The 25736-nt window shown below is 49.1% G+C and overlaps 1 protein-coding gene across 7 annotated transcripts in view; it reads left to right on the forward strand.

Moving 5' to 3' along the window:
- Positions 1-25736, forward strand: part of exoc2 (exocyst complex component 2) — a 329764-nt gene that overhangs the window by 36466 nt on the left and 267562 nt on the right. For 3 of the 7 annotated variants that reach the window (XM_070880458.1, XM_070880464.1, XM_070880459.1), the window contains exon 2: positions 2568-2650. The exons of 3 other annotated variants lie outside the window; for them this stretch is intronic. The gene's annotated coding sequence lies outside the window, so the exon portion shown is untranslated. Of the gene's footprint in view, positions 1-2567; positions 2651-25736 lie in introns of those variants that run through there. One more of the 7 variants, XM_070880462.1, reaches the window with a different exon arrangement.

Raw genomic sequence — 25736 nt, forward strand, 5'->3', positions numbered from 1 at the left:
TCCTTCCCCCCCCCAATCTCCTTCCCCCCCCCAATCTCCTTCCCCCCCCCAATCTCCTTCCCCCCCCAATCTCCTTCCCCCAATCCTCCCCCCCCCCAATCTCCTTCCCCCCCCCCCAATCACCTTCCCCCCCCAATCTCCTTCCCCCCCCAATCTCCTTCCCCCCCCAATCTCCTTTCCCCCCCCCCCAATCTCCTTCCACCCCCCCCCCAATCTCCTTCCACCCCCCCCCCCCAATCTCCTTTCTCCCCCCCATCCCCTTCCCCGGACCCCCATCCCCTTCCCCGGACCCCCATCCCCTTCCCGGACCCCCATCCCCAGACCCCCCCCTTCCGGACCCCCCTCCCCTTTATCCCCCCCATCCCCTTTATCCCCCCATCCCCTTTATCCCCCTCCCCCCCATCCACTTTATCCCTCCTCCCCCCCATCCCCTTTATCCCCCCCTCCCCCCCATCCCCTTTATCCGCCCTTCCCCCATCCCCTTTATCCGCCTTTCCCCCTCCCCCCCATCCCCTTTATCCCCCATCCCCCCATCCCCCATCCCCTTTATCCCCCCATCCCCTCCTCCCCCCATCCCCTTTATCCCTCCTCCCCCCATCCCCTTTATCCCTCCTCCCCCATCCCCTTTATCCCCCTCCCCCCATCCCTTTATCCCCCTCCCCCATCCCCTTTATCCCCCTTCTCCCTTCCCCTTTATCCCCCCTCCCCATCCCCTTATCCCCCTCCCCCCATCCCTTTTATCCCCCCTTCTCCCCCATCCCCTTTACCCCCCCCTTCTCCCCCATCCCTTTATCCCCCCTTCTCCCCCATCCCCTTTATCCCCCCTTCTCCCCCATCCCCTTTATCCCCCCCTTCTCCCCATCCCCTTTATCCCCCCCTTCTCCCCCATCCCCTTTATCCCCCCTTCTCCCCCATCCCCTTTATCCCCCCTTCTCCCCATCCCCTTTATCCCCCCCTTCTCCCCATCTCCTTTATCCCCCCCTTCTACCCCATCCCCTTTATCCCCCGCTTCTCCCCCATCCCCTTTATCCCCTCCTCCTCCCCATCCCCTTTATCCCCCCCTTCTCCCCATCCCTTTATCCCCCCCTTCTCCCCATCCCCTTTATCCCCCCCTTCTCCCCCATCCCCTTTATCCCCCATCCCCTTTATCCCCCCCCTTCTCCCCCATCCCCTTTATCCCCCCTTCTCCCCCATCCCCTTTATCCCCCCCTTCTCCCCCATCCCCTTTATCCCCCCCTTCTCCCCCATCCCCTTTATCCCCCCTTCTCCCCCATCCCCTTTATTCCCCCCCTTCTCCGCCATCCCTCACTGTCAGAAACACAGTCACTGACAGACAGAGAATGATAGATACACACAGACAGAGAGATAGAGACACTGACAGAGACACACTGGGGGCGGGGGGGCGAGGGGCGAGGGCATCCCATCACGCTGTTGGAGGGCTCCCGGTGCTGCAGTCGGTAAGTCCAAAATGTTTTATTTATTGATTTGAAAAAAAAATTATTTCTTACTAATTTTTTTTGATTGATTTATTGGTTGATTTATTGATGTATTTATCATTTATTATTGATGATGGCTCTTTATTTGTAAAACTGAAGTGTTTAATGTTTGTAAACTTCCCTTTAACCCCCCCCCCCCCCACCATTCCCTACACCTGATTTTCTAAAGTGTAGACAAGGTTTTTTTGAGCGTACAAAAATCTTCACTTACTCCATTCTAAGTTAGTTTGGAGTAAGTTTTCACTGACGAAACTTTGAAAACAGGCGTAAGTGGCCGGACACGCCCCCTTTTGAAAAAAAATTCTGTTCCAAAGTGAAACTGTTCTAACTGACTAGAACTGGAGCAAGCTAAATGACGAGAATTCCGATTTCTAAGATACTCCGTTCTACACCAGTTGCTCCTAAAAATTAGGAGCAAATCATGTGGAAACTTGGGGCCTATGTCTGTCCAGACGTGCACGCGCTTCAATGCGCAGGGAGAGGAGGCCTCAGGACCGAGATCTCTGGTGGGCGCAGCAACAAAAGGTAAGTGCGCATCTTTTCTCTAGAATTGAGTCGAACACCGGAGGGAAGAAGAAACCAGGATTTCAGGGCCTATATGTTTTTAATATGTTTTAAAACTCTTACGCTGGTAGGCTATGCAGCTGCTTTTACCAGGCGCAAGAGTTTTAAGGACATTCGCTGGGCTAGAGATGGGCAAATACCACAATCTTGTCCTTGCTGCCGAGATGTGTGCGATCTGTCAAGCCAGCGCATCCGAAAACCAGCTTTTGCGATGCCTTCCCTGGTCCGTACACACAACGTACGGACCCGGAGAGACCAGAGTTTCGGGGCCATTGTTTCCATAACAAAATGGATCATAATTGTAATTTTGGTTAACTTCATTAGTTGGGCTGGAAGGCATTGAACATGCCCCGAGCAAGGAGATTGCCATTTTATGATGGTTCTTGATGCATCTGGATATTCTAGTCATTTCAAAAATATTGTCGCAATAGGTATTTTATCAGAAGTCATCCAATAACTGAAAGCCTAAAGTTATATATGTAATCTGGTGTTATGTTCCTGTTTTAGGATGAAAAGAGTGGTGGATAACTGGTAATTGAAGATTAATAAGATATTAATTGAAGAGAGAGATTCTACAAATGCCCTGATCTGTGAGTGCAAAGCCCAGTTTGTATTACTATTTTAAACTCGTGTTAGACATTCATTCTTTACAATATATGCTCTTTTTTTGGTTTTGCACCGTTATAAGGCACCCCCACACAGCATAGCAAGAGTGAAGGAGACATTGAGATAGGAGGCCAGTTTATTAAATATAACATTCTGTATGTATTCAGTTTTGTAATTTTTTTCCTTTTGTATCCCTGCCGTGGATTGAAACACTTTCTAGTTTGGACATCAGTTTCTCAGCCTTCCATAATCTTGAGAGTTATGGTGTAGCTAAGAGCAGAATAAAGCTTCCGTACTCTGCCCTAACAATATGCCTGAAGCCAGCCTCAGAAAAATATCTCTTGCTGCCTCAATGTATCATTTCCATTTCTCACACCAGCTTTCTCTGGCTTTTCTGAGAGCTTGTGCTGTAGGTTTGTGGCAGTGCTTGGAGTATCATTGTGAAAGCAGAAGTGCGAGGCTGGAATCCGTCCACAATGGAATCCTCATGGCATCAGGAGGAATGGGGTTGAGACAGCGAAAACTCATTTCATGCAAGGTTCACCTAGCCAGGAGAGAGGGGATACTTTATCTGACCAGTTTGAGTTGTCTTTTGGCTTGAGATGAACAAATATTTGTGATGACTCACTGCATAATCCAGTTGTTTTTGCCATATTCAAATATTTTTGACTTGCTCAAATCTGATAAACTGATATGTTTCTTCAAAGCTTACTGTCTGGGATTTTTTTTTGGAAAAATAATATATGTATTTTTAAGTAGAAGTTAATTGTAAATGGCACCACAAAATCTCTTTTCACTTAAAAAAAAACTCTCTGCATGCTGAAACATGGCTTGCAGATAGTCTTGTTTAATTAGACACTCAGTTAATACATGTCTGAACTTTGGTATTACTTCAGCATTTTTCAGATATTTATTTAAGGCACCACCTCTTATCCTAACAGTATTCAGTTTGCATAATTAATTCCTTACATCACAGAAGGTGGCATAGGGTTATTATTAATATTACAAGTGTAACTTCATTATTCTACTATCTCTCAGCACATGCTCTCCATTTCTAAAGATTATATTCTTTGTCACACTATATATCTCTGTTGTGCAGACTGCTGAGTAGATGAAACTGTTCAATATGTCTTCTTTAACACTGTGGACACGTAGTAAGTTCCTTATGCCAGCTGTTCTGTCTCCTTGAGAGTCACTGGACTTTAGTGGGGGAAAGAGGAGAAGGTGGAAAATTTAACACGCGAGGCATCCTGAACTGTGTTAGACACCTATATAAGGTATTGGTGAGGCCACACCTGGAATACTGTGTGCAGTTTTGGTTTCCATATTTACGAAAGGATATACTTGCTTTGGAGGCAGTTCAGAGAAGGTTCACTTGGTTGATTCCAGGGATGAGGGGGTTGACTTATGAGGAAAGGTTGAGTAGGTTGGGCCTCTACTCATTGGAATTCAGAAGAATGAGAGGTGATCTTATCAAAGCGCATAAGATTATGAGGGGGCTTGACAAGGTGGATGCAGAGAAGATGTTTCCACTGATGGGAGGACCAGAACTAGAGGGCATGATCTTAGTATAAGGGGCCGCCCATTTAAAACTGAGATGAGGACAAATTTCTTCTCTGAGGGTTGTAAATCTGTGGAATTCACTGCCTCAGAGAGCTGTGGAAACTGGGACATTAAATAAATTTAAGACAGAAACAGACAGTTTCTTAAACGATAAGGGGTTATGGGGAGCAGGCGGGGCAGTAGAGCTGAGTCCATGATCAGATCAGCCACGATCGTATTAGAAACATAGAAACATAGAAAATAGGTGCAGGAGTAGGCCATTCGGCCCTTCGAGTCTGCACCGCCATTCAATGAGTTCATGGCTGAACATGCAACCCCATTCCTGCTTTCTCGCCATACCCCTTGATCCCCCTCGTAGTAAGGACTACATCTAACTCCTTTTGAATATATTTGAATTGGCCTCAACAACTTTCTGTGGTAGAGAATTCCACAGGTTCACCACTCTCCGGGTGAAGAAGTTTCTCCTCATCTCGGTCCTAAATGGCTTACCCCTTATCCTTCGACTGTGACCCCTGGCTCTGGACTTCTCCAACATTGGGAACATTCTTCCTGCATCTAACCTGTCTAAACCCGTCAAAATTTTAAACGTTTCTATGAGATTCCCCCTCATTCTTCTGAACTCCAGTGAATATAAGCCCAGTTGATCCAGTCTTTCTTGATATGTCAGTCCCGCCATCCCGGAAATCAGTCTGGTGAACCTTCGCTACACTCCCTCAATAGCAAGAATGTCCTTCCTCAAGTTAGGAGACCAAAACTGAACACAATACTCCAGCTGTGGCCTCACCAATGCCCTGTACAACTGTAGTAACACCTCCCTGCCTCTGTCGTCAAATCCCTTCGCCATGGAGGCCAACATGCCATTTGCTTTCTTAACCGCCTGCATGCCAACCTTCAATGACTGATGTACCATGACACCCAGGTCTCGTTGCACCTCCCCTTTTCCTAATCTGTCACCATTCAGATAATAGTCTGTCTCTCTGTTTTTACCACCAAAGTGGATAACCTCACATTTATCGACACTATACTGCATCTGCCATGCATTTGCCCACTCACCTCACCTAGCCAAGTCACCCTGCTGCCTCTTAGTACCCTCCTCACAGCTCACACTGCCACCCAACTTAGTGTCATCTGCAAACTTAGAGATATTACATTCAATTCCTTCGTCTAAATCATTAATGTACAATGTAAATAGCTGGGGTCCCAGCACTGAACCTTGCGGTACCCCACTAGTCACCGCCTGCCATTCTGAAAAGTCCCCTTTTACTCCTACTCTTTGCTTCCTGTCTGTCAACCAGTTCTCAATCCACGTCAGCACACTACCCCCAATCCCATGTGCTTTAACTTTGCACATTAATCTCTTGTGTGGGACCTTGTTGAAAGCCTTCTGAAAGTCCAAATACACCACATCAACTGGTTCTCCCTTGTCCACTTGACGGGAAACATCCTCAAAAAATTCCAGAAGATTTGTCAAGCATGATTTCCCTTTCACAAATCCATGCTGACTTGGACCTATCATATCACCTCCTTCAAATGCACTGCTATGACATCCTTAATAATTGATTCCATCATTTTACCCACTACCGATGTCAGGCTGACCGGTCTATAATTTCCTGTTTTCTCTCTCCCTCCTTTTTTTTTAAAAGTGGGGTTACATTGGCTACCCTCTACTCCATAGGAACTGATCCAGAGTCTATGGAATGTTGGAAAATGACTGTCAATGCATCCGCTATTTCCAAGGCCACCTCCTTAAGTACTCTGGGATGCAGTCCATCAGGCCCTGGGGATTTATCGACCTTCAATCCCATCAATTTCCCCAACACAATTTCCTGACTAACAAGGATTTCCCTCAGTTCCTCCTTCTTACTAGACCCTCTGACCCCTTTTATAGCCGGAAGGTTGTTTGTGTCCTCCTTAGTGAATACCGAGCCAAAGTACTTGTTCAATTGGTCTGCCATTTCTTTGTTCCCCGTTATGACTTCCCCTGATTCTGACTGCAGGGGACCTACGTTTGTCTTTACTAAACTTTTTCTCTTTACATATCTATCGAAGCTTTTGCAGTCCATTTTAATGTTCCCTGCAAGCTTCCTCTCGTATTCTATTTTCTCTGCCCTAATCAAACCTTTTGTCCTCCTTTGCTGAGTTCTAAATTTCTCCCAGTCCCTGGGTTCGCTGCTATTTCTGGCCAATTTGTATGCCACTTCCTTGGCTTTAATACTATCCCTGATTTCCCTTGATAGCCACAGTTGAGCCACCTTCCCTTTTTTATTTTTACTCCAGACAGGGATGTACAATTGTTGTAGTTCATCCATGCGGTCTCTAAATGCCTGCCATTGCCCATCCACTGTCAACCCCTTAAGTATCATTCGCCAATCTATCCTAGCCAATTCACGCCTCATACCTTCAAAGTTACCCTTCTTTAAGTTCTGGACCGTTGAATGGCGGTGCAGACTTGTAGGGTTGTATGGCCTACTCCTGTTCCTATTTCTTATGTTCTTATGAGCATCCTGGCAGTTGTCACAATTGTAATATTTTTTCTTATTTGTCTGTAGTTTAAATTTGGACACCACTAAAAGTACTAGCCTCCGTGAGCTGACCTCCCGCACTGTAGAACTGTGATCCGTTAACTGAATGATCTTGCTACATGTGTGAGAGGTAGTGTCTTGGGGAGATAAGAGTCTATGGATGCCATTATGAAAGGACAGGTACCATAGTGAAATATGCTCTCTGGGTTAGCATTCACATACCAGTCTCCTCTTTTCTTATTGAGAGAGTCTCTGAGGCCTCGTGATTTTTGACTGATTAGAAGTTGTCTTTTTAAGCTTGAGATGAACAAATATTAGTGATGACTCACTGCATAATCCAGTTGTTTTTGCCATATTCAAATATTTTTGACTTGCTCAAATCTGATAAACCTTTGTTGTATGTTTCTTCAAAGCTTACCGTCTAGGATTTTTTTTTGAAAAAAAACATGTATTTTTAAGTAGAAGTTAATTGTAAATGGTACAAAGTCTCTCTTCACTTAAAATACTCTGCATGCTAAAACATGGCTTATAGATAGTCTTGTTTAATTAGACATTAAGTTCTGCAATCAGTCACTATAGCTGCAAAGGATCCTATCTTCTTCCTCTTAACCATGCTTTAAACCCTTACTGAGGCTGCAGCATGCTGTTGACGGCCTTAAGCCCAAGGCAGATTTGGCAGCTTTTTTAAACAAGTAAAATATCTATGGCTGTTTACTTTATCAAGCTAAATCAAAATGTTTAATATTTTGAAGTTGTGAATAAATAGTAAAAGTACACATTTGTATTTACAAGCCAATTGAGGATAGCTCTGCAGTGTCATATTTAAATCAAACAGCCTATACTGAATTGCCAGTCGAAGTATTTGTGCACTACTTTGAATAAATTATCATCTTTTAAAATATGGTTTAAGCATTTATTTTTATAGAGGTGACTTGTACGACAACAGATCTCGCTGCATGCTCATTATAGGAGTTACAATGATAATTAGCTACATTATTCCAACAAATAGGTAATTCCGTTTAAAGCTTTATGATAGTAGAGACCTGCTGTTGAGCTCATGATTGTTTGAAAACCGCAGTAATCACTGTCTGTAACCAAGTGATTATTGATGGGCATTTACTGCTGAAGCTTTGTCAGTACAGGTTGGAACAGTAAAAGATGCACTTTTAATAAATACCTCTTTAATCATTTACCCTGGTGCTATGAGGACTTCCATTGTGGAAGAATGACAGCCTCGCACTTCTGCTTTCACATTGAAAGTCCGGGAGCACTACCACGATACAGGAATCGCCAGAGAGAAGGTAAGTATGAACAGAAAATGCTAGAAACACACAGCTCAGTGTAAATAAATCAGGTTAAGGTTTCAGATGGGCCAATTTAACAAAATTCACTTTCGTTCCAATATGACATGACTGAAATATTCATTAGTTCTTTCTCTTTTAGTTGCTAACTGAACTGCTTTTCCAGCAATTTGTGTTTTTTTCTGATTTAATTTTATATGTTCAGTATTCATGTTTCTTGCTTAGAGTTTGAGAATTTTCTAAAATATATATCCAAATAAAATTTGCTGGAAATATACAGGCAAGTCAGCATCTGTAAAGGAAAAAGACAACTTCATCAAAAGGATGATGAAACATTAATTTGTCTCTTCGCTTTACAGATTGTGACTGACTTGTTTTGTATTTTCAGTAATTTCTGTTGTTTATGATTTCAAGATTTATTTTTCTTTGCTTATTTTGTTTTTTTTGGTGAAAATTAATTGGGAAAAGCACCATTGCTCGTCTGCCAGGGCTACAGCTTGTAAGTGGGTGAACTGAGGCTGCTCATTGCCCCACACACCCATCTGAAGTGATTCTTTTTAAGACAGTTGGACCTAAAGGGACAGATACAGTGGACATAATATTGGGCTTCTCTCTCTCTGTCAGTGTCTCTCTCTCTGCCTCTGTCTCTCTCTCTATCAGTGTCTCTCTCTGTTTCTGACAGCGAGGGGTGGTGGGGAGAGGGGGCAGTGGGGCGGGGGGGTGGGGGGGGGGGAAGGGGGTGGTGGGGGGGGTGGGGAAGAGGGTAAGTGAACTTTAGTATTTACATACACATCATTGTCATTTTGTATCTCTTGATTATGTTAACAAAATTTAAAGGATTAAAAAAAACAACTAAAAGTATCTTGAAATCTACATTAAAAATGTGACGCAGACTAAAGAACTATGGGCAAAGTTTTTCAGTAAATGCAAAGGCTTAGTGATTAGGGATGTCACATCAATATGTGTTTGAAATCAATGAAAAATGTATCATAACAGACCAATATTTCCAATAACTTCAGATTCTTTTTTGTGTTGATTCTTTTATACGTTTTTAGGCTTTCTTGGAATAAAAGCACTTTTTAGATCTCCACAATTTCTTTTGTGAAACATCATTGTTAAGCGTAATCGGGCTCTTAATGAACAATCTATAATTGCCATCTATTTATGGGAATACAAGCACATTATTTGACTTATTTGCATCAAAACACATACTTGCACAAATATAGCTCACAATTGTTTATATGTATTAGAAGAATGAATATTAATTCTCTCCGATCTCCTTGTCCTCCAGTACATTGCATGCTGAAAATGGCAATTATGGATGGCCTCTAATTGAAATTGCTATTTGAGTACTATATTCTAAGAAGTGATAAACATGTTCACAAAATAGCGTGCAGATGTATTTTGTTTATTTTCTCCCACATTGAAGCTTTTCCGTTTGTCCAGAATTGCCCACACAGAGATTGCAGATGAACTCCAGAGTGAATCTTCATTTTCTTTTTTTAATAAGGAGGAATGATGTGTGGGAGCTTCAACAGGTTTGCACCTGTGACTTCCTCATTTCCCTACACCCCACTCCATTGAGTTACCGACTGTCTGGAGGCAGGAAGCGGTACTGTTCCACACAGGTGGGAAACAGAGAACTAACTCACTCTTTTAGACCACCTAATAACAGCTGACGAATGGCACAGACAAAAGCCTGGTTGCTTGGCTGTCTTGTCGACTGGGTGATGTGTGATCTGGGATATCCAGAAAAAGGGAGCAAAAGCTTTTAAAGTGGAATAAATTGTTACTTCTCTCTTCTCTCTCTCTCATCTTTTTTCTCTCCTCTTCCCTCCATTCCTCCCTTTCTTCCTCTCCTCTCTTGTCTCTTCTCTCTCTTTCTATCTGTCTCTAGGATTCCTTGGAACATATTGAAGGAACCAAGAAATGTGTTTCGTACACTTCTATAACTGTGGCATGTTGCAAGATGGCCGCCAGGGTGGCAGCTCCCCAGGGAGCTCCCCTGCTCCACTGACCCTCCCAATGCCTGCCCCAACCAAGCATCGGACCACCTACCATCAAGAGTGCTACGCAGCGCCGAGCCTGCGGCCAACATCTCACCGTAGGCAACTAGGCCCATACAGCAGTGCCTGGTCTCCAGTCGTCTTCAACCCCCTTGCCACAGGATCAAGACCCTGCTCAGCTAAGCCCATATGGTAGCCGGTGTGCAACGACCACCCCAGGTTAAAAGAACTCACACACAGGCATCTTCCACTCCTCTAACATGAAGTTCGGGACCTGGAATGTCAGGGACCTGGAATGTCAGGGCCCTCATGGACAACTCCCAACAGTGACATGCCGGAACGCTGCATCGCCATAGTTGCCTGGGAAACTTAGACGCCCACCCACCCTTTCCCTCAACGACTATCTGTCCCGCCTGTGATTATCGTATTGGACTGTTCAACTACCTAAGGACTCATTTTAAGAATGGAAGCAAGTCTTCCTCGATTCCGAGGGACTGCCTATGATGATGATGATACCTGTGTCTCTTTCTCTCATTACAACTGAAGTATAAGCAGTATCTAAATAATAACATTATTTTAAAATGAGTACATAAAAATGTAAATAAGTACTTCCAAGTGGTTTAATTTTTTTTGCTGGCATTATTAACTTTAGCGAGTTTCATGGATCTGATGAGGTGATAGGTTAGGATCTGTAGACCCACAGGAGCTTGATGCTGACACTATTTTCAAATTGTGAAGCAGTATTACATTTTCAAGCACTGACATTCCTCACTTTAATAGATGCAGCCAATTTGTGTATATTGTTTTTAAAACAATGTGAAAACATTAAGTTTCATGAAGCAAGGTCAATATATGTATAACTGGGAGCATGAATTCGTGATGAATTCTCCACTGCTCGGTCACTTATTCCGGTGTCCCTAACGACTACGTGTGCGGGAAGTGTATCTGCCACCAGCTCCTGACGGATCGCGTTGCGGAATTAGAGCTGAGGGTGGATTCAATCTGGAGCATCCACGATGCTGAGAATGATGTGAGTAGCATGTGTAGCGAGTTGGTCTTACCGCAGGTGCAGGGTCCACAGTCAGATAGGGAATGGAAGACCAACAGGAAGAGCAGTGCAAGGAAGGTAGTGCAGGAGTCCCCTGCGGTCATCTCTCTGCAAAACAGATACACCGCTTTGAGTACTGTTGAGGGGGATGACTCAGCAGGGGAGGACAGCAGCAGCCAAGTTCATGGCACCGTGGCTGGCTCTGCTGCACAGGAGGGCAGGAAAAAGAGTGGGAGAGCAATAGTGATAGGGGATTCAATTTTAAGGGGAATAGATGGGCGTTTCTGCGGCCGCAACCGAGACTCCAGGATGCTATGTTGCCTCCCTGGTGCAAGGGTCAAGGATGTCTCGGAGCGGGCGCAGGACATTCTGAAAATGGAGGGTGAACAGCCAGTTGTCGTGGTGCACATTGGTACCAACGATATAGGTAAAAAAAGGGATGAGGTCCTACGAGACAAATTTAAGGAGCTAGGAGCTAAATTTAAAAAGTAGGATCTCAAAAGTAGTAATCTTGGGATTGCTACCAGTGCCACGAGCTAGTCAGAGTAGGAATCGCAGGATAGCTCAGATGAATACATGGCTTGAGCAGTGGTGTAGCAGGGAGGGATTCAAATTCCTGGGGCATTGGAACCGATTCTGGGGGAGGTGGGACCAGTACAAACCGGACGGTCGGCACCTAGGCAGGACCGGAACCAATGTCCTAGGGGGAGTGTTTGCTAGTGCTGTTGGGGAGGAGTTAAACTAATATGGCAGGGGGATGGGAACCAATGCAGGGAGACAGAGGGAAACAAAATGGAGACAAAAACAAAAGACAGAAAGGAGATGAGTAAAAGTGGAGGGCAGAGAAACCCAAGGCAAAAAACAAAAAGGGCCACTGTACAGCAAAATTCTAAAGGGTCAAAGTGTAATAAAAAGGCAAGCCTGAAAGCTCGGTGCCTCAATGTGAGGAGTATTCGCAACCCGGGAGAGGGCTCTGAGCTAGTTAGAGTGGGTGAGAGCTCAGATGAACAGGACCCCAAGAAATAATGCAAAAGGCAGGAGGCAACAGAGCAGAGTAGCACTGGGGTCAGTGTAAACCACAAGGTGATAGGAAGGGACAATATGTATGAATATAAAGGGGCTGCAGGAAGGGTCAAAACTAAAAATCATGGTTTAAAAACTAGTATTAAAACACTGTACCTAAACGCATGCAGCATTCGAAATAAAGTAAATGAATTGACGGCACAAATCATTACAAATGGGTATGATTTGGTGGCCATTACAGAAGCGTGGTTGCAGGGTGGCCAAGACTGGGAATTAAACATAGAGGTATCTGACAATTCGGAAAGATAGATACGAAGGGAAAGGAGGTGGGGTATCTCTGTTAATAAAGGATGATATCAGGGCAGTTGTGAGAGATGATATTAGCTCTAATGAACAAAATGTTGAATCATTGTGGGTGGAGATTAGAGCTAGTAAGGGGAAAAAGTCACTGGTGGGCGTAGTTTATAGGTCCCCAAATAATAACTTCACGGTGGGGCGGACAATAATCAAAGGAATAATGGAGACATGTGAAAAAGGAGCGGCAGTAATCATGGGGGATTTTAACCTACATATCGATTGGTCAAATCAAATAGCACGAGGTAGCCTTGAGGAGGAATTCATAGAATGCATATGGGATTGTTTCTTAGAACAGTATATTACAGAACCTACAAGGGAGCAAGCTATCTTAGATCTGGTCCTGTGTAATGAGACAGGAATAATAAACGATCTCCTCGTAAAAGATCCTCTCAGAATGAGTGATCACAGTATGGTTGAATTTGGAATACAGATTGAGGGTGAGGAAGTAGTGTCTCAAACGAGCGTACTATGCTTAAACAAAGGGGACTACAGTGGGATGAGGGCAGAGTTGGCTAAAGTAGACTGGGAACACAGACTAAACGGTGGCACAATTGAGGAACAGTGGAGGACTTTTAAGGAGCTCTTTCATAGTGCTCAACAAAAATATATTCCAGTGAAAAAGAAGGGCGGTAAGAGAAGGGATAACCAGCCGTGGATAACCAAGGAAATAAAGGAGAGTATCAAATTAAAAACCAATGCGTTTAAGGTGGCCAAGGTTAGTGGGAAACTAGAAGATTGGGAAAATTTTAAACGACAGCAAAGAATGACTAAGAAAGCAATAAAGAAAGGAAAGATAGATTGCAAAAGTAAACTTGCGCAAAACATAAAAACAGATAGTAAAAGCTTTTACCGATATATAAAATGGAAAAGAGTGACTAAAGTAAATGTTGGTCCCTTAGAAGATGAGAAAGGGGAGTTAATAGTGGAAAATGTGGAAATGGCTGAGACCTTTAAACAATTATTTTGCTTCGGTCTTCACAGTGGAAGACACAAAAACCATGCCAAAAATTGCTGGTCACGGGAATGTGGGAAGGGAGGACCTTGAGATAATCACTATCACTAAGAGGGTAGTGCTCGTCAGGCTAATGGGACTCAAGGTAGACAAGTCCCCTGGTCCTGATGAAATGCATCCCAGGGTATTAAAAGAGATGGCAGAAGTTATAGCGGATGCATTCGTTATAATCTACCAAAATTCTCTGGACTCTGGGGAGGTACCATCGGATTGGAAAGCAGCTAATGTAAGGCCTCTGTTTTAAAAAAAAAAAGGGGGCAGACAAAAGGCAGGTAACTATAGGCCGGTTAGTTTAACATCTGTAGTGGGGAAAATGCTTGATGCTATCATTAAGGAAGAAATAGCGGGACATCTAGATGGGAATAGTGCAATCAAGCAGACGCAGCATGGATTCATGAAGGGGAAATCATGTTTAACTAATTTACTGGAATTCTTTGAGGATATAATGAGCATGGTGGATAGAGGTGTACCGATGGATGTGTTGTATTTAGATTTCCAAAAGGCATTCGATAAGGTGCCACACAAAAATTTACTGCAGAAGATAAAGGTACGCGGAGTCAGAGGAAATGTATTAGCATGGATAGAGAATTGGCTGGCTAACAGAAAGCAGAGAGTCGGGATAAATGGGTCCATTTCAGATTGGAAACCGGTGGTTAGTGGTGTGCCACAGGGATCGGTGCTGGGACCACAACTGTTTACAATATACATAGATGACCTGGAAGAGGGGACAGAGTGTAGTGCAACAAAATTTGCAGATGACACAAAGATTAGTGGGAAAGCGGGTTGTGTAGAGGACACAGAGAGGCTGCAAAGAGATTTAGATAGGTTAAGCGAATGGGCTAAGGTTTGGCAGATGCAATACAATGTTGGAAAATGTGAGGTCATCCACCTTGGGGGGAAAAAAAAACAGTAAAAGGGAATATTATTTGAATGGGGAGAAATTACAACATGCTGCGGGGCAGAGGGACCTGGGGGTCCTTGTGCATGAATTCCAAAAAGTTAGTTTGCAGGTGCAGCAGGTAATCAGGAAGGCGAATGGAATGTTGGCCTTCATTGCGAGAGGGATGGAGTACAAAAGCAGGGAGGTCCTGCTGCAACTGTACAGGGTATTGGTGAGGCCGCACCTGGAGTACTGCGTGCAATTTTGGTCACCTTACTTAAGGAAGGATATACTAGCTTTGGAGGGTGTACAGAGACGATTCACTAGGCTGATTCTGGAGATGAGGGGGTTCCCTTATGATAGATTGAATAGACTGGGTCTTTACTCGTTGGAGTTCAGAAGGATGAGGGGTGATCTTATAGAAACATTTAAAATAATGAAAGGGATAGACAGGATAGAGTCAGAGAGGTTGTTTCCACTGGTCGGGGAGACGAGAAATAGGGGGCACAGCCTCAAAATACGGGGGAGCCAATTTAAAACCGAGTTGAGAAGGAATTTCCTCTCCCAGAAGGTTGTGAATCTGTGGAATTCTCTGCCTAAGGAAGCAGTTGAGGCTAGCTCATTGAATGTATTCGAATCACAGATAGATAGATTTTTAACCAATAAGGGAATTAAGGGTTATCGGGAGCGAGCGGATAAGTGGAGCTGAGTCCACGGCCAGATCAGCCATGATCTTGTTGAATGGCAGAGCAGGCTGGAGGGGTTAGATGGCCTACTACTGTTCCTAATTCTTATGTTCTTATTATCGTTTATGTGGAATAGGTTATTTCACACTTCAGCTGGATGTGCTGTGTTACTGAGCAATTCACTGTTCTGGGATCTACACTGTCGTAGCCCCCTCACAGTTTGCCTATAAAAAGCTCTCCATTTGCAAATCAGTGTGCAGAACTGCAGCAGAATCTAATGCTACTGCCCCCTATTGTATTGCTGTTCCACAGTGCATGCATTCTGTGCACTGTAGTGATTGTGCAAAATCTGTTAAAACATTTTATATAATTGCAGTTATAGATACCATGTTCTGATGTGTTTTCTTGGTATTTTGCAGAGTTTTACTTTGGTACAACTGCTCAGTTTTATAGCAACATAACAATGTTATATATTTACTTGGAGTAAATGGGAATGAAGGGCTGTGTTACAGTTAAAATATATATTTTAGCTGCATTCTTACATGGAAATAGTTTATTTTATTAGTAATTCTGTTTCTCAGGACTCAATTTCCCCCAGTTATCTAGCCGTTTATTTTGGCATGTGCCACTTTTTTTTGTCGTAAATTAAAATATCCAACTTTCCCCAAAGTTTCTGCGGCAGCGTAACTCAGTTATGATTTTTTTTAAAGTTTGTATTTTTTTGCGTAACCTGATGTCTGCGCCAGTTTTTCACATTTAAGCAAGTTTGGTCAACTTACATTTTTCCTAGGACGACATATGTGACCCCCACGACCAAAAAACCTTCTGGGCACTTAAGAAAAATCCGTGCACATCAAAAAAATCAGTGCAGAAAGACACCATTGTTTTTATGAGAAGTTTTGGAGGGAGTCAAGAAGACAAAGAATATGCATCATGAAGCTTAATTATTTCAAAGTCAAAAGAGAGAAAATGGAAGTCTAATGCAATTCTTGAATTTTTGATATTTTTCAAAGTACCACGCCACAACTGAATGCCTCGTCACCGGGCACGAGGGTCGGAGCGTCGGCCGGCAGAATTGCTCCCTCGCCCGCACACGGGCTTGGCTTCAAAAGAAGCCCGGGGGAGGCGGGGGTGGGGTGGAAGCCAAACTGAAGGGATGAGAACCCTTATACATGCAGCAGCTTCAAAAGAAGCCCGTGGTGGGTGGGGTAGGGGGTAGTGGACGCCGAGCCCCTGAGTCTGGGCGAGGGAGCCATTCTGCCGGCCAACCTCAAGCTCGGTGAGGAGACGTTTAGTTGGTGGTGGGGAGGTACTTTGAAAAAAAAATCTAAAATTAAAAGAATTGCTTTCGACTTCGTTGCCCCAAATGTCTCATTGAATGTCTAGCTTCCCATTCTAAGCAAGCCCATTGCGCATGCGCAGACCAGGGTGCGGTCCATACTAGGGCGTCGACCTTGTGGGGAGAGAGAGGAAGGAAGGTTTGAGTCCTTTGTCCTGCTGTTTTGAGCTTCTTGCAAAGCTACAATCTAATTATGGGGTCAATATTGACAATGCCGTACCTCGTGCAAGCCTTCTGCATGATGGTGCTGCGGTGGAGACGATTGATTACACATCATCGCATGAGAAACCTCAGAGCACGTAGGATGATAGGCAGGAGACCTTACCCACATCGGGTATAGTGAGACAGGCGTTCACACCTGTACTGAGTGATGCAGACTGTATGAGAACGCAGCGTTTCCGCAAAGAAGTTGGGCCCAAGTTTGCCCCCACGCTTAGAACAGCGCACCTCCGTGAGGTGCGGCGACTTTTTAGAACAAAAACCGCGCCTAAAACTTACCTAGGTATTCTCCCCGTTCCTCAGGACGTCTTCAGCCTCGGCGTAGCGCACCACATCCAGTGGGGGGCGGAGTCAGGTCCCGGTGCTGAAAACAGTGCCGGGACCTCTGCACATGCGTGCTAGAGTGTGCACGCATGCGCAGTAGCACCTCGCCCCCGAATCTGTACAGGCTGTGTGGGAGGGGTCCGAAGCACGCCGCCCCAAGCCTTGGCCGAATGGGCTCCCCGCCACGACCTGCGAGGGAACAGTGCATGATATAAAAGAACAGATTTACAAGCTGGCAAAGAAGGGCTTGACCCCATCGCAGATTGGTGTGATCCTAAGGGATTCCCATGCTGTTGCCCAGGTGCGTTTTGTTACTGGGAACAAGATCGTCAGGATACTGAAGTCCAAGGGGCTGGCTCCAGACCTTCAAGAGGATTTATGCCACCTCCCACCATCCCCTCCTCACCCCCCTCCCCTCCTCACCCCCCCCTCGACCCTACTCTACCCCCCTACTCTCATCCTCCTCGCCCCGCCCCACCGCCCTCTTCCCCCTCCCCGACCGCCCTCTTCCCCCTCCCCGACCGCCCTCTTCCCCCTCCCCGACCGCCCTCTCCCCCTCACCCCTTCCATCCCCCTCACCCCTTCCATCCCCCTCGCCCCTTCCATCCCCCTCGCCCCTTCCATCCCCCTCGCCCCTTCCATCCCCCTCGCCCCTTCCATCCCCCTCGCCCCTTCCCCCCCTCGCCCCTTCCCCCCCTCGCCCCTTCCCCCCCTCGCCCCTTCCCCCCCTCGCCCCTTCCCCCCCTCGCCCCTTCCCCCCCTCGCCCCTTCCCCCCCTCGCCCCTTCCCCCCCTCGCCCCTTCCCCCCCTCGCCCCTTCCCCCCTCGCCCCTTCCCCCCCTCGCCCCTTCCCCCCCTCGCCCCTTCCCCCCCTCGCCCCTTCCCCCCCTCGCCCCTTCCCCCCCTCGCCCCTTCCCCCCCCTCGCCCCTTCCCCCCCTCGCCCCTTCCCCCCCTCGCCCCTTCCCCCCCTCGCCCCTTCCCCCCCCTCGCCCCTTCCCCCCCCTCGCCCCTTCCCCCCCTCGCCCCTTCCCCCCCCTCGCCCCTTCCCCCCCCTCGCCCCTTCCCCCCCTCGCCCCTTCCCCCCCCTCGCCCCTTCCCCCCCCTCGCCCCTTCCCCCCCCTCGCCCCTTCCCCCCCCTCGCCCCTTCCCCCCCCTCGCCCCTTCCCCCCCCTCGCCCCTTCCCCCCCCTCGCCCCTTCCCCCCCCTCGCCCCTTCCCCCCCCTCGCCCCTTCCCCCCCCTCGCCCCTTCCCCCCCCCTCGCCCCTTCCCCCCCCCTCGCCCCTTCCCCCCCCTCGCCCCTTCCCCCCCCTCGCCCCTTCCCCCCCTCGCCCCTTCCCCCCCCTCGCCCCTTCCCCCCCCTCGCCCCTTCCCCCCCCTCGCCCCTTCCCCCCCCTCGCCCCTTCCCCCCCCTCGCCCCTTCCCCCCCCTCGCCCCTTCCCCCCCCTCGCCCCTTCCCCCCCCTCGCCCCTTCCCCCCCCTCGCCCCTTCCCCCCCCCCGCCCCTTCCCCCCCTCGCCCCTTCCCCCCCCTCGCCCCTTCCCCCCCTCGCCCCTCCCCCCCTCGCCCCTCCCCCCCCTCGCCCCTCCCCCCCTCGCCCCTTCCCCCCTCGCCCCTTCCCCCCCTCGCCCCTCCCCCCCCTCGCCCCTCCCCCCCCTCGCCCCTCCCCCCCTCGCCCCCCTCCCCCGCCCCCCCCTCGCCCCTCGGCCCCCCCCTCGCCCCTCGCCCCCCCCTCGCCCCTCCCCCCTCCCCCCTCCCCCCTCGCCCCTCCCCCCTCGCCCCTCCCCCCTCGCCCCTCCCCCCTCGCCCCTCCCCCCGCTCGCCCCTCCCCCCCTCGCCCCTCCCCCCCTCGCCCCTCCCCCCCTCGCCCCTCCCCCCTCGCCCCTCCCCCCTCGCCCCTCCCCCCTCGCCCCTCCCCCCTCGCCCCTCCCCCCTCGCCCCTCCCCCCCTCGCCCCTCCCCCCCTCGCCCCTCCCCCCTCGCCCCTCCCCCCTCGCCCCTCCCCCCTCGCCCCTCCCCCCCTCGCCCCTCCCCCCCTCGCCCCTCCCCCCTCGCCCCTCCCCCCCTCGCCCCTCCCCCCCTCGCCCCTCCTCCCCCCGCCCCTCCCCCCTCGCCCCTCCCCCCTCGCCCCTCCCCCCCTCGCCCCTCCCCCCTCGCCCCTCCCCCCTCGCCCCTCCCCCCCTCGCCCCTCCCCCCTCGCCCCTCCCCCCTCCCCCTCCCCCCTCGCCCCTCCCCCCCTCGCCCCTCCCCCCCTCGCCCCCTCCCCCCCTCGCCCCTCCCCCCCCTCGCCCCTCCCCCCCTCGCCCCTTCCCCCCTCGCCCTTCCCCCCCTCGCCCCTTCCCCCCCTCGCCCCTTCCCCCCCTCGCCCCTTCCCCCCCTCGCCCCTTCCCCCCCTCGCCCCTTCCCCCCCTCGCCCCTTCCCCCCCTCGCCCCTTCCCCCCCTCGCCCTTCCCCCCCTCGCCCCTTCCCCCCCTCGCCCCTTCCCCCCCTCGCCCCTTCCCCCCCTCGCCCCTTCCCCCCTCGCCCCTTCCCCCCCTCGCCCCTTCCCCCCTCGCCCCTTCCCCCTCGCCCCTTCCCCCCTCGCCCCTTCCCCCCCTCGCCCCTTCCCCCCTCGCCCCTTCCCCCCCTCGCCCCTTCCCCCCCTCGCCCCTTCCCCCCCTCGCCCCTTCCCCCCTCGCCCCTTCCCCCCTCGCCCCTTCCCCCCTCGCCCCTTCCCCCCCTCGCCCCTTCCCCCCTCGCCCCTTCCCCCCCTCGCCCCTTCCCCCCCTCGCCCCTTCCCCCCCTCGCCCCTTCCCCCCCCTCGCCCCTTCCCCCCCTCGCCCCTTCCCCCCTCGCCCCTTCCCCCCCTCGCCCCTTCCTCCCCTCGCCCCTTGCCCCCCACTCCCCCCCCCCCACTTCCCCCCCCCCCACTTCCCCCCCCCCACTTCCCCCCCCCCACTTCCCCCCCCCACTTCCCCCCCCACTTCCCCCCCACTTCCCCCCTCACTTCCCCCCTCACTTCCCCCCTCACTTCCCCCCTCACTTCCCCCCCCACTTCCCCCCCACTTCCCCCCTCACTTCCCCCCCCACTTCCCCCCCCCACTTCCCCCCCCACTTCCCACCCCCCACTCCCCCCCCCCCACTCCCCCCCCTTCCCCCCCCCCCCCACTTCCCCCCCCCACTTCCCCCCCCGCCATCCTCCCCCCACCCCTCCTCCTACCCCTCCTCCCCCACCCCTGCTCCTCTCCTCCCCCCCCCCCCCTGCTCCTCTCCCCCCCCACCCTCCTCCTCTCCTCTCCCCCCCCCCACCCCTCCTCCTCTCCTCCTCTCTCCCCCCCACCCCCCAACCCTCCTCCTCTCCTCTTTCCCCCACCCCTCCTCCTCTCCTCTCCTCTCCCCCCCCCCACCCCTCCTCCTCTCCTCTCCCCCCCCCCACCCCTCCTCCTCTCCTCTCCTCTTCCCCCCCCACCCCTCCTCCTCTCCTCTCCTCTTCCCCCCCCCACCCCTCCTCCTCTCCTCTCCTCTTCCCCCCCCCCCCACCCCTCCTCCTCTCCTCTCCCCCCCTCCCCCCGCCCCTCCTCCTCTCCTCCCCACCCCCCCCCTCCACCTAGCCTCCCAGCCCGCTGCCTTCCCTTCACATAAAGGTCGGTCTTCTAGTTTTTATTTGTTATTGATTCATTGCTTATTACTTTAGTCTTGGTGCTTTAGGTACAGAGTTCCTTCTATTTTTTTTTATTAATTCATTGGTTATTACTTTTTGTGCTTTGTTTAGTGCCTTGTAAGTCTTGGTGCAAGTCCTCTCAGCTGCCTTGTATTTTTTATCATTGAATGCTTATTTTTGTGCTTTGTTTAGTGCTTGGTGCTTTAAATGTCCTGCTTTGTTAGTACTTAGTGCTTTAAATGTACTTATGCTTCTTTAATGTTGTTGTGAAGGTGTTTAGTGCTTTGGAAAATCCTTTAACTTCCCTTCTCTTTCCCCCCCCCCACCCCGACTATCTCTGGCTACCTGTGCTGATTTCTTAAGTCTCTGCAAGGTTTTTCTGAGCATACAAAAGTGGACATATACACTGGCCAAAGTTAGTTTGGAGTAACTTTTCACTGGCTAAACTTGCTTAAATGGCCAAAACAGGCATAAGTGGCCGGTAACGCCCCCTTTAAAAAAAAACTGAACTAACTCACTTAAACTAGAGCAAACTAAATGGGGAGAATTGGGATTTTTAAGATACTCCAAGCAACACTAGTTACTCCAAAAAAATAGGAGCAACTCCTGGGGAAACTTGGGCCCGTTGTAACCGAGATCTGTGAGTTAGTAAAAGCAGACCTGCACCCTAGAAGCGTCAGGAGGACTGCTTTGTTGGTTGAAGTAAAGGTTACAGCTGCACTTTCATTCTATGCATCTGGATCATTCCAGGCACAACTGGGGATGTGTGTGCCATTTCTCAACATGTAACACATGTCAGCATTCGGCAGGTGACTGCTGCACTATATGCCTGGAGGTAACCAGTGCCTGCGAAGAGACGTTCGGTTACTCAACCAGGAAACACCGGGACTGGTTTGATGAGAATGACCAGGAGATCCAGGAGCTAATAAACTGCAAGCGTAGGGCATTTCTGAACCTAAAGCAATAACCCAACTCGGGAACAGTAAAGCAACTCGACATATGGCTGAAGGCCGAGGTCCAACAAAAAACCTGCGACCTAAAGAATAGATGGTGGGTGGAGAAAGGACAAGAGATTCAGCAGTTGGCCAACAGCCATGACGTGTGATGATTCTTCACTGCAGTTAAGTCCACCTATGGTCCAAGCACCCAAGGCCCCACCCCACTGCTGGCCAAGAATGGGGAGACACTCATCAAGGACACCGAGGCAGTCCGGGCCCACTGGAAGGAGTACTTCAAAGATCTCCTTAATCGAGACTCTGCCTTTGACACAACCGTCCTCAACTCCATCCTGCAGCATGCTACCCACCACCATTTCAGCAAAACTTCAGCCCTGCATGAGGTAGAAAAGGCCATCCATCTGCTCAAAAACAACAAGGCATCAAGAGCAGATGGAATCCCTGCTGAGGCACTAAAGTATGGCAGAGAGGCACTATTGGCACAAATGCATGACCTCATCTGTTTCATTTGGAAGGAGGAGAGCATGCCTGGGGCTCTGAGATGCCGTAATCGTGACCATCTTTAAAAAAGGGGGACATGTTTGACTGCAGCAACTACAGATGAATCTCCCTGTTGTCGCTAGAATCCTCCTCAACCGTCTTCTCCCTGTGGCTGAAGAGCTCCTCCCAGAGTCACAATGCGGATTCTGTCCACTGCAGGGTACAACGGACATGATCTTCACGGCGCGACAACTGCAAGAGAAATGCAGGGAACAGCACTAACCCTTGTACATGGCCGCCTTTGACCTCTCAAAGGCCTTTGACACAGTTAATCGCGAGGGACTATGGAGCGTCCTCCTCCGTTTCGGCTGCCCCCAAACGTTTGTTGCCATCCTCCGCCTGCTCCACGACGACATGCAAGCCATGGTCATGATCAACGGATCCACCACAGACCCAATCCAGGTCCGGACTAGGATCAAGCAGGGCTGCGTCATCGCGCCAACCCTTTTCTCGATTTTCCTCGCTGCAATGCTCCACCTCACGCTCAACAAGCTCCCCCGCTGGAGTGGAACTAAACTATAGAACCAGTGGGGACCTGTTCAACCTTCGTCGCCTCCAAGCTAGAGCCAAGATCGTCCCATCCTCTGTGATCGAACTACAGTACGCGGACGACACTTGCGTCTGCGCACATTCAGAGGCAGAACTCTGAGCCATCGTCAACATCTTCACCGAGGCGTACATTAAACATTGTAAGACAAAGGTCCTCCACCAACCTGACCCCGCCACACAGCACTGCCCCCCCGGTAATCAAAATCCACAGCGCGGCCTTGGACAACGTGGATCACTTTCCATACCTCGGGATCCTACTATATCAGCAAGGGCAGATATCGACGACGAGGTCCAACACTGCCTCCAGTGCGCTAGCGTTGCCTTCGGTCACCTGAGGCAGAGTCTGTTCGAAGGCCAGGACCTCAAATCTGGCACCAAGCTTATGGTCTACAGGGCTGTAGTGATACCCGCCCTCCTATATGGCTCAGAGACGTGGACCATATACAGCAGACGCCTCAAATCGCAGGAGAATTACCACCAATGCTGTCTCCGCAAGATCCTGCAAATCCCCATGGAGGATAAATGCACCAACATCAGCGTTCTCGATCAGGCCAACATCCCCAGCATCGAAGCACTGACCACGTTCGAGCAGCCCCGTTGGGCGAGCCACATCATCTGCATGCCCAACACAAGACTCCCAAAGCAAGCGCTCTACTTGGAACTCCTACACTGCAAGCGATACCCAGGTGGGCATAGGAAACGTTTCAAGGACACCCTCAAAGCCTCCTTGATAAAGTGCAACATCCCCATTGACACCTCAGAATCTCTGGCCAAAGGCCGAGCTAAGTGGAGGAAGAGCATCGGGAGGGTACTGAGCACCTCGAGTCTCATCACTGAGAGCATGCAGAGAACAAACGCAGTTGGCGGAAGGAGCATGCAGCAAACCAGACTCCGCACCCGCCCTTTCCTCCAATGACTGCCCCACCTGTTAGAGACTGTAATTCCCGCATTCCCGTACAGTCACCTGAGAACTCACTTTTAGAGTGGAATCAAGTCTTCCTCGATTTGGAGCAACTACCTATGATAATGATGATGATGATGCCCGGAGGAATAACTACATAAAATTCCCCATGACCGCCCAGGCAATGCGTGACAGGGCTGTGGGCTTCTCCAGGATTGCTGGCTTCCCAAAGGTAAAGGGTTGCATTGATTGTGCCCACATCGCCTTGCGAGCACCTTTGGAGGATTCTGAGATGTACAAGAACAGAAAAAGCTTCCACTCCGTGAATGTGCAGCTCATCTGTGATGACATGCATCGCAATCATGTCAGTTGATGCGAAATACCCTGGGAACATCTATGATGCGTTCATCCTATCTCTGCAAAGATGAAGAGGGTGTCTTTCTGCTGTATGGGACATAGCAATGGTCACATTTACAATTGCAATTCCAGTGAGTAAATGAAAATATTACTTGCACTAACTACTTGACCAAGGTCCTGCCACTTTTTGCACTTGCCTCCAGACCTTGGGGTGATCACCATTGCAAGTTGGTTCCAGCGTTTCTTCTTTTCTTTTGGTGAAACTTTTATGTGACTTCTGCTGATGTCCAGCTCATGCCATCTGGCCTCAATTACAGTAACTAGTGCCTCCACTTCATCCTGTAAGAAATTCTTGGTCCTTGAGCCGTGTTGCATAGTGCAGCTCTGATTTTTCCACTGAGAATTAAAGTTCTCACACACAACTGGCTCTTTAAAAATGGCCGAATGCAGACCGGGAGGTGTACTGGGCAGTAATTTTTTTTTTTGTGCATGCGCAGAAGGGGAGAGTTGGCGGCCGGGGGGGGCGGGGGCATTGTTTTTTTCGGTGCACACATTAGGCTCCACCCCCCCGAAGCTAAAGGACAGGATGCACGGCACCAATTTTTAAAATTAGAACGGGGAAGCTGGCAAGTTATTTTTTTTTGTGTAGTCGGGACCAAAATAAACGGGAGTAACTCTTGTAATATGCCAAAAAAGGGCATTGGGGAAAATTGAGCCCTAATACTTGAATTATCAAAAATATGACCCCTTTGTTACTGAAATTTTTGCTTAGTTTTTGCGTTCGTTGATTAGATGAAGCCGGCGATAACATCCTTAAGATTTGTTTGTATTCATTTTTTAAATACATTTTAATCCACCTGAAAATCAAGGGGTAAAAGAAAGAATTTGCATTTACATAGTGCCTTTCACAACCTCAGGATGTTCCAAAGTGCTTTTAAGCCAATGAAGTACTTTTGGAGAGTTGTCATTTGTAATGTACGAAATGAATAAATGTTATATATTCTGGGTGAGAATGGGAGAAGAATTCTGTGTTACAGAAACTTTAACGAACAATTCGTAACTTTATTTCACTGATTATGTAGTTCCATTAATACTTTTACCTTTCATTTAATCAAATTCTCACTTGTATGACTTGCGTTTGTTGATGTGCTGGAGGAGAGATGAGAGAGCGAATGACAGACCACACAGCCTGTTAGTTTGCTGCTGCAAGTTTCCAGAAAATTGTGCGAGTTGCTAAGCCTGTTTACAAACTTATTATGATTTTTAAACTCTGAGTAATTCTTGGAGACATTTGTTAAAACTTAAAATGAAGAGTCCCGATTTTGATTTGTGTAGTGTTCCAGTATTTAAATGTGTGGTACTGTAGTTTGGAAAATAAATTGTCAATGGAAAGTTTTGTTAAATTGAATCAATGTTTTTAAAAACTATTTTGAGCACAAATTCAAATTGTCTTAATTGTGATTTTAATTCTTGCCACAGATCCCATATATTTGTCAGTTCCACTGTACACTGAGCATCTATGGTGACCTGATTATTTTCTGAATTTTCACATTCTATCTCACATTTTTAAAAAACGAGAGCGCCTTGTCTGTAAGATCATGTTTATTTAAATGTAATTCAAAGTAGCATTCAATTTATGCCCTGACCTCGAGATTGTGTTATGTAATGGGGTTTGTTTAACAGCATACTGGATTGTAGTGCTGTACTTGAAAATAACAGAAATGAATAGAGAAAGCATGCACAATAATCAGCTGCTTTTAAATGAGCAGTCTTTTGGTTCTTGCATTTGTTTTGCTTTGTTCAGTGAATCATTAAGAGCTACAAGATGTAGAAATCAGCAGTGTGCATTGTG

Source organism: Pristiophorus japonicus, chromosome 5 (assembly GCF_044704955.1).
Source record: "Pristiophorus japonicus isolate sPriJap1 chromosome 5, sPriJap1.hap1, whole genome shotgun sequence".
Lineage (NCBI taxonomy): Eukaryota > Metazoa > Chordata > Chondrichthyes > Pristiophoridae > Pristiophorus > Pristiophorus japonicus.